Source organism: Rhinopithecus bieti, unplaced genomic scaffold (genome assembly GCF_001698545.2).
Source record: "Rhinopithecus bieti isolate Rb0 unplaced genomic scaffold, ASM169854v2 scaffold_12013, whole genome shotgun sequence".
NCBI classification, from domain to species: domain Eukaryota; kingdom Metazoa; phylum Chordata; class Mammalia; order Primates; family Cercopithecidae; genus Rhinopithecus; species Rhinopithecus bieti.
This window is the reverse complement of record NW_016807120.1, coordinates 680345-689377: the sequence shown is the minus strand read 5'-3', so window position 1 is coordinate 689377 and position 9033 is coordinate 680345. Positions and strand designations below refer to the sequence as shown.

General features: G+C 39.1%; 1 long non-coding RNA gene across 1 annotated transcript in view; it reads left to right on the top strand.

Annotated features, from left to right (window-relative positions):
* Nucleotides 1-8397, top strand: part of LOC108534766 (uncharacterized) — a 13599-nt gene extending 5202 nt beyond the window's left edge. The window contains exons 2-4 of the long non-coding RNA XR_001887024.1: nt 3605-3658; nt 3755-4819; nt 8356-8397. This is a non-coding gene — a long non-coding RNA (uncharacterized LOC108534766). The remainder of the gene's footprint in view (nt 1-3604; nt 3659-3754; nt 4820-8355) is intronic.
* The last annotated feature ends 636 nt before the right edge of the window (nt 8398-9033 follow it).

Genomic DNA, 9033 nt, shown 5'->3' with positions numbered 1-9033 from the left:
ATTTTTTTGAGGTGGGGTCTCACTCTGTTGCCCAGGCTGGAGTGCAGTGGCGCGATCCTGGCTCACTGCAACCTCCACCTCCTGGATATAAGCAGTTCTCTGCCTCAGCCTCCCAGGTAGCTGGGATTACAGGTGCCCACCACCATACTCGGCTAATTTTTGTATTTTTAGTAGAGATGGGGTTTCACCATCTTGGCCAGACTGGTCTTGAACTCCTGACCTCATGATCCACCAGCCTCGGCCTCCCAAAGTGCTGGGATTACAGGTGTGAGCCACAGTGCCCATACAAGATTGTCTTTTAAAAAGGCAATACTCACTGTTGGTAAAAGCACAGACAAAAGAGAATTCTGAATCATTCATGGTAAGAATGTAAATTGGCACATCTTTCTGAAGAGCAATTAGATAATACTTAAACAAAATGTTGATTAACTTAACCAAACCTTTTGTTATGGTGGCCAAAATTTAGCAACAGGCTAAATATCTATCAGCAAGGGACTGGCTAATAAACCATGATGTGCAATGCAACCACCAAAAATAATTATACACAATTATAATTATACAAAAATTCAAAATATATGATTAAATTTTTTTAGAAAGCTGTTTTAATACACACTATGCAAAATATCCTACTTTGAGTTTTACAAAGTGCAAATAGCTATATGTAAAACTGTTTCTAAATATATAAAACATATTTGTGAATATGTGTAATGACTAGATTTTGAATATTCACCAAAATGTTATGTTTACTCTGCACGGCTGCATTAATGGTGATATTTAGATTTATGTTTTTCTGTGAAACAAGCCACTCCAACACTTAGTGACATAAAATAGCAACTTCTATTATTTGTTATTTTTCACCATTTTATGGGCTGGCTTGGCAGTTCTTCAGGAGGTCTCACCTAGGTTTTCTCATGTGGCAGCAGGAAGCCAGGTGTGGGGTTGTCTGCGTCAGGAGGACAAAGCCCCCCTCACATGCCTCACAGCTGGTTGATGCTGGCTGTTATTTGAGGCTCGTGTTCTCCGTTTCTCAAATCTTCAATGTCCTAAACAGGGTAATATCCCCGTGATTCCTGAGACAATGGAGTGGTAAGTCAAAATGATAAAGAAAAATCTGGAGAGGATACTTGACAAACAGGTTTTGAAAATTAACTAGATCTCTTTGGGAAAAAAGTTCTTAAAAGGAGACTTTCTACAACACTTACTAGTGATTTATGTATTATCTTACATGTTAACATTTTGTGAGCACTTACAGTATACAGACCCTCTTTGAAGTGCTTCAACTGTATTATATAATTTTATCCTCACAACAACCTTATGAAGTAGGAACTACTACCATAATCCATTTATACACAAGAAAATTAAGTATAGCACAGAGAGTTAAAAAGCCATGCAGCCTGGCTCATAATTATTACACTATATTGTTATATTGTTTGTGATTCCATTATGTATTTAGGTTTTTTGCAAATAATATATAAACATCCCAACGTCAGACTGGTTCTTTATCTCCAGTATTGCTTCAGTAATGGACAGATTGATCAACTGGTGAAAATGCCCAAAGTTATATGGAAAAGGAGGTGGAGGAAGGGATGTCATCCAAGTAGGAAGAAAGCCACAAAAGCCTGAGAAAGGAAGTTTCTGAAAGGAAAGTCGTATCAGCAGCCCTGTCAGTCACCTAATATTTATTCAACTCCTGGTTGGTACCTGGCCCTCGGTTAGCTATGGGTACAGTGGTGAAGAAGATAGGCAGATGATTCTTGCCATGGTGTATCAGGAAAGACCAACCTTAGATAGCATTGAATGCTAAAGATGCTGCTCACTTAGTGCCCTTGCAACTGGCACCTTCAGTCTTGGTGGGCACTGAACCCAACTGGCAGGGCTTATGGAGAAGACAAGTAGAAAACAGTCTAGGAACTTAACTGCAATGGTGGGAATTGTGACAGTAAAAGAAAGGAGAAAAATAGGGCAGTAGATGGACGATAAGGGAGAAATAAACGGTTTTAGTTTCAAGACTGAGGACACTTGATTAGACATCAGGAAGCTGGGTTTGAGTTTGTGTTTACCACTTTTGAACTGTTGGAATGAAGACAAGTCATTTAATCTCTAAGACCACAGTTTCTTGAACTGCAACATGAAGTATTTCCTCCTGTCAAGCACAGTTTGGGAAGCACTGGTATAAATTAGAATAATTTGGATGTGGCAAGTCTAATGGTTGTAGGAAAGTAGGAAATGGGGATGGGGGCAAAGAGTAGGGGAGACCTAGCCAGGTAAGTGCACAAAAAACTGAATTCTAATTTATTTTCCCCCTTTTGAACAGCAAATAATTAGAATAAAATTCTATTATTTTTAACTCCATGATAAAGAGTAAAGAGCATAATGAGAAAAGGGTTAGGACTCGTTGAAAATGACTCCGAGGACTCTCCATGGCCAGATGGAAGGCAAATGGCAAGAAGACTTCACCAAGTGGAGAAGGGCTTCTTTCTTGCTCCCAGCCCTTGCCTGCAGCATGCAATCTGTTCACCCACAACCGCAGTGAGAATGATTGAAAGGTGATGCATTGAACCTCCAGTGCCACCATGTTTTGAGGGGGAAGGTCCCCATTTAACTAGAGTAATTAAGATCCAAGGTAAACCGTGAGGTCAGAGTGTAGAGTGGCTCCCACAACTGGCAGCCACCAAGAGCTGTTCGCTTTTGTTCTTTGAATTGTAGGAATGAGATAAACAATTGAGCAGCCACTTTGTTCAACGTGTTGTAGTATGAGCTCACAGTATGGTTTGTACAGACGCTTTACCTCTCTAAACAGTGATTTCCTTGTTGCTTTGTTTTTTGTTTTGTGTTTGCTGTAAAATAATACATACATGTAGTAAAAATTAGGACTGCATAAAAGTAAAAATATCTCTGTCACTCTTGTCTCTAGTTTCCAAGTTGGCCCGCTAGAGGCGTCCACTGTTAACAGTTTATTGTACTTTATAAATTCAGATGTATGGTAGACATTAGTAAGCATATATATCCCTTCACATGCTACACACTGGCACCCTGTAACACTCCTCTGTTCCTTACAAATTACCTTAAATACAACTCATTTAATGCCAATACTTATAGAACTACCATATATTTTTAATAACTGCAGAGCATTGGGTAGATCAAATAAAATTGCCATTTTGTAAGTCAAAACAGTCAAATATCAGGAATTTCATATGGTTTCACCTAATAGTACATGATTCATTAGCAAATTTCCTATTAACAGACATTTAAGTTATTTCTTTGCAAAATCTGAGCACCAATGAAAAAACTGTAAAATTCCTTCCAGCTCTTAATTTCTGTAATTCTTTGCTTTGTTCCCATCCCTGAATGCCTGGAAGATGTAAGAGAACGCTTTATTGAACAAAGATGCAGATATTATTTAATTTTGTTATGTTTAATTTAGAGTCTGCTCTTAATGCTATCTTAATGGTGAAATCATGATGCATTAACGTGCTCTAAGGGTTCTGGTACTTTTTGAGGAAATTGGGTTGAGGTGCTATAATCACTATCACTATTATTTTGATTATTTCTCTTCTTTTTTGCCCTTTCCTGGTTCCTGCTCTTTGTCTGGTTAACAAGACAGCATGTAGAATCACAACTCTTGTTTCATGAAGTTTGTTAAGTAATTTGAACAAAGGTAGGTCACACTGTTCCTTTTGTACAACCAGTTTAATGTTTGCAAAAAACTCAAGATTTAAAAAAACAAATCTGTTGTGTCCACTCTGTTTTCCAGGTAAATTTATATCAGGAATCATGTGAGGATACTTAAGACCAGCCGGTACTTTCAAGTTTTCTCCTGCCCAGATCTGTTTGGAAGAAATCTAGTCTTATCTGCCTCAAAAGTCCAGCAGAAAAAAATAGCTGAAATAAATGAAGCCTGTGATTACTTGGTTCTGTGTTTACCTAGACATTCTGGCATTTGGCTCAAAAGACAAAGCTTGTTAGATGTGCTATTTGAACCTGGTTTTGCTATAGATTTTAAATTGGAAGAAAAAAATGGTAACAGAGTAAAGCTCTCTAAATCATACACATTTGGGCTGACTACCAAGCTAGTCTCACCCAGCAGTACTAATAGAATGTGGAAAATGCTTTCCAGGGTTGAGGTCTGCCACCTAGCAACCGCTTTGAAATACCCCCTGCACTGACCCAAGGCTACTCAAAATGCCCAGTTTTGAAATTGGTGGGATATTTTGCTGTGTATGGGCCACAGTCATTGAAAGAAGGATTAGAACTTTGTTTTTCAGGCCAAAGACATGCAGATTAGAAGGACTGTTTAATTTAACTGCTCAACTGGTTTGGAAATAGAACTGGCAGATTAAATACAGATGAAAGGTAATTGCATCGGATATACACTAAAAAAAATCACTTGTTTTTCTGAAATTGAAATTGAACTAAGCATCCCGTTTTTTAAAAGTTAAAACTGGCAATCCTATTTTGGAGAGACGTTTTTAGTACAGGGGAGAGGGCTTCTTGTCTCTGGCCTGGGGTCATTGTCACTGATATTTGTCTTGCTGCTTCTGCTGCCGAGTGTCTTTGGCTCAGTTATTCTTGAACCATACCAGAACTTGTGCTCAACTCAGGGTAAGTGTTTTAGCTCGTGCCTCCCTTTTTTTTTTTGTGGGTTGACCATCTCATCTTCTCATAGTTTTTCTTTAATTACTATCACTGTCTCCTATCATAGATATGTTCCTGACCCTTCCTTCTTGAAGGGACAGCTGTGCAACCATTCAACCATCTGGCCATCAGTTTCCACATCTGTGAAATCAACTTCTGCCTCATGGAGTCATGAGTTCCCAAGGTACGTGCTGTTTCTACCTGTTGTTGTCACTTTGTTCCGAAGAACCACTGTGAGTTGGTTCTGCAAATGTGAAGAAATGTGAGTTTTAGGGGGTTTGTATGAGCTCTACGTATGGATAAAGACAGAACTTGTAGTCATGAAAATATAATGAAATCTGAGCTCTACCATTTTCTAGGTGAATCTTTGAATAAGTCCCTAAATCTCTCTGACTTTAATTTCCTTATCTTGAAAGTGGAGCTAATACTCCTAAGCCCAGACAGCCACCCAGACTGGATGTGAGCATGAAATTTTAAAATGCTTGTGAAAAACACCTTATAAAATCTATAAAAACAAAGGCAGACATTTATTATTGATTAACAGGGGCTGAATTCTCATAGTCAAATGAACATATGAATTGCCTGAGAAGCATTTTCTTTTTTTTTTTTTTTTTTTTTAGAGTCTCACTCTGTTGCCCATCCTGGAGTACAGTGATGCCATCTTGGCTCACTGCAAGCTCCGCCTCCCGGGTTCACGCCATTCTCCTGCCTCAGCCTCCCGAGTAGCTGGGACTACAGGTGCTCACCACCACGCCCAGCTAATTTTTTGTATTTTTAGTAGAGACGGGGTTTCACTGTGTTAATCAGGATGGTCTCGATCTCCTGACCGTGTGATCCGCCCGTCTCAGCCTCCCAAAGTGCTGGGATTACAGGCGTGAGCCACCGCGCCCGGTTGAGGAGCATTTTCAAAGCACTCAAGGTCAACTCCTGCTTAGACCACACTGCTCTTATAGTCTTGAGATGATTTTTATTCTGTGGGCTACAGCAGAGCCCATGAATCTGCATTTTATAAATCATCCAGGTGATGTTGATGTAGATGACTTTTACATCTCACTTTTAGAAAATTTTGGTTTCACTTTGGGTAATATTAACTGTTTCACATGCAGATGTTATTTGTTTTAAAGAAACCCTTAATATTTCCCTTTGAATAGAGGGGATATTAACACTGAGCATCAAATTAGGGATGCTAAAGGAGCTCTCTAGAACCTTTCTTGAGGGTATGATAAGTAGAATTCTGATAAGCAAAAGGAAATTTTCCAAGCCAAAGCTTTGATGTGTATATGTGTGTATATACTATTTACATATATTTTTTCATACATCAATGTTCATACCCCTTGTTCATACCCTTTGTGCATTTTTATGTTAGGCAGTTGATCCTTTCCTTATTCAATGTGAACACCTTGAGTATGTAGGAAAATAGGCTTTTGCTGGCTATATGTCTTGCAAATGTTTTTCTAGCTTGTTGTCTTTTGACTGTGTTAATGCGCTCATTGCCATACAGATTTACAGCAAATGTTTCAGTAAGTATTTTCTTGAACCACACCAGAACTTGTGCTCAACTCAGAGTGAGTGTTTTAGCCTGTCCCTCCCTTCCTTTGTGGATTGGCCATATCATCTTCTCATAGCTTTTCTTTAATTCCTATTACTGTCCCCTAGTATAGATATTATAGAGAGGCCTATTTCACTCTGTGATTATTTTTAAAAAAGTAACCAAACTAGGAGAATCGCCTGAACCCGGGAAGCAGAAATTGCAGTGAGCCAAGATTGCGCCACCGCACTCCAGACTGGTGACAGAGCGAGGCTCCGTCTCAAAAAAAAAAAGTAACCCAAACTTTCTTTGGGGGCACTTTTGCCCAGACAGCATGTCTTACAGTAGTATTTTGGCACTAGTAATAGGCACCTCAACAACAGTGTTTCTTTCCCTCCTTTTCTCTTAGTGTATACATCACTGAATCAGTTGCTTTATTCATGTTACCTCTTAATCTTAGTGCCTCACAGATATTACTGTCTGTATTTTACTATGAGACCTACAGAAGTGTTACAATGAGGACACTCTTTTCTTCATTCCATACCCTCTGAAACAGTTTAAAGAGCCTAAGACTGACTCACTTGCTTTTTGAAAACTGGAAAACTTCACAGTGAAACTGCCTGAACCAGGCTTTTTTTTTTTTTTTTTTTTTTTTTGTACGATGGCTCTTTAATATTTCTCTCAGGGTTATTTATGTATTTGGATTTTATAGCTTTTCTTGAATCAATTTTGTTTTGCATTTTCTCAGATGTTCAAATTCTCTTAACTGCCTTAATCACCTCTGTTTCTAAGATTTGTTATATTTTCTGTCCTATTTTAATATTCTGCATTTGTGTACTCTTATTACTATTATTATTATTATTTTGACATGGCATATCAGTCTGTCACCCAGGATGGAGTGCAGTAGTGCAATCTTGACTCACTGCAACCTCTGCCTCCCGGGTTCAAATGATTCTGCTGCCTCGGCCTCCTGAGTAGCTGGGATTACAGGTGTATTTTAGTAGAGACAGGATTTCACCATGTTGGCCAGGCTGGTCTTGAACACCTGACCTCAAGTGATCTGACTGCTTCACCCTCCCAAAGTGCTGAGATTACAGGCCTGAGCCACCACACCCGGCCACTTTTATTTATTTGATTAATATTGCCATACAAGCTTGCCTATTTAAATTTGGCAACTTTTTTAAAGGTTTCTTATATGTATTTATCAATTCTGCTGACTCTTTTTTCTAAGTTATTTCTTTTTTTTTTCACTAGTAATGTCTTCTGTTTTCTTTCTTTTGCTTTATTCTTTTCTAATTTCTTGAATTGAATAGTTTGTATCAGTCTGGATCCAATTAGAAGAGGGAGATAAGTCACATAATTTGAACAGGGAAGGTTTAGTATAAAGAATTATTAACCACATTAAGGCACTAAAGTAATTAGGGATTGGCTGGTAAGAAGTAAAAGAACACTAAACACAGGAATATTACATGTAAGGAACAGCCACTACTCTCTGGGTTGAGATAGAGCACCCAAGCAAGAAGCTTCCACTCTCTGCCCCTCCCCATCCCTGCAACTGACATCTGACCTTGTTGGAGAGAATGCCCTCTTGGCTCACTGGATGGTAAAGAAGTCTCTGTGATACTACATCAGTGGAACTTGCTGGAAATCTGCTTTCTGAAACTTGCCAAAATCTGCCCTTTAGGATGCTAGGAAAATTGTTCACAGGAAGATGTCTCACTCTGCTACAAAAGCACCCAAAGGGGATGTTGGGGTATGGAGTGGGAGAATTTCTGGCACCTGAGTGCTGCTGTCCACTGCAGTGTAAGAGCTTGGCATTGGAGAAGCTGCAAGCACTGCAGTTGGCAGGCTGCTAACCTCTAGGTGCTGTGGCTGCCATGCACTGCAACAGTTGAGCCCTCAAGAAGCTATGAGTGCTTCAGGAGCCTGGTGCTGGAGAAAGCCACCCACTCACTCTCTTAGGAACCTGCCTTGTAAGCACACCAGAACCAGGAAGCAAGATCCTTTTGTATTGCAGTGTCTCTCCAACACTCTTTACTGATAAATCTTCAGTGCCAGCCAGCAAGCAAAAAATATTTGAAAGACCAACTCAGATTCATTTTACAGAGCAATCACAAAGGGTAAATTTGGAGCTGAGAGGCAATGAATAGATAATTGACACATATTTTATTCTTTTTTTTTATTTTTTTCAGATGGAGTGTCACTCTCGTTGCCCAGGCTGGAGTGCAATGGCGCCATCTCAGCTCACTGCAACCTCCCCTGCCGGGTTCAAGCGATTCTGATGCCCCAGCCTCCTGAGTAGCTGGGATTACAGGCATGCATCACCACGTCTGGCTAATTTTGTATTTTTAGTAGAGACGGGGTTTCTCCATGTTGGTCAGGCTGGTCTCGAACTGCTGACCTCAGGTGATCTGCCTGTCTTGGCCTCTCAAAGTGCTGGGATTACAGGTGTGAGCCACTGTACCTGGCCTTATTTTATTAATTCTTATTGGATAATGAAAGTATTTAAAAGTATGCATTTTATTCTGAGTAAGGTGTAAGTACTTCTCATAAATTTAAAGGTTGTGTTGTCATGCTTACAGGTCACTGGTGCTTTCTAATTAGTCTGCTATTGATGCTGTGACTTTCTGTGACTCAGTAGTGTACATTTTATTTCTAGTTAATAAGTGGACTTTTATTTATTATTTGTGTTTTGTTGCCATAAAATATTTACTTTTATTATATTGTAGTCAAAGAACGTGCCTTTATTAGTTGTATTATTTGGAATATATTAAGAAACCCTTTTATAAAATGCATCATGAATTTTGAAAAGAATATGCATTGTCCATGTGTAAAAGCTCAATATATATAATGCTAAGCTTTTAAATTAT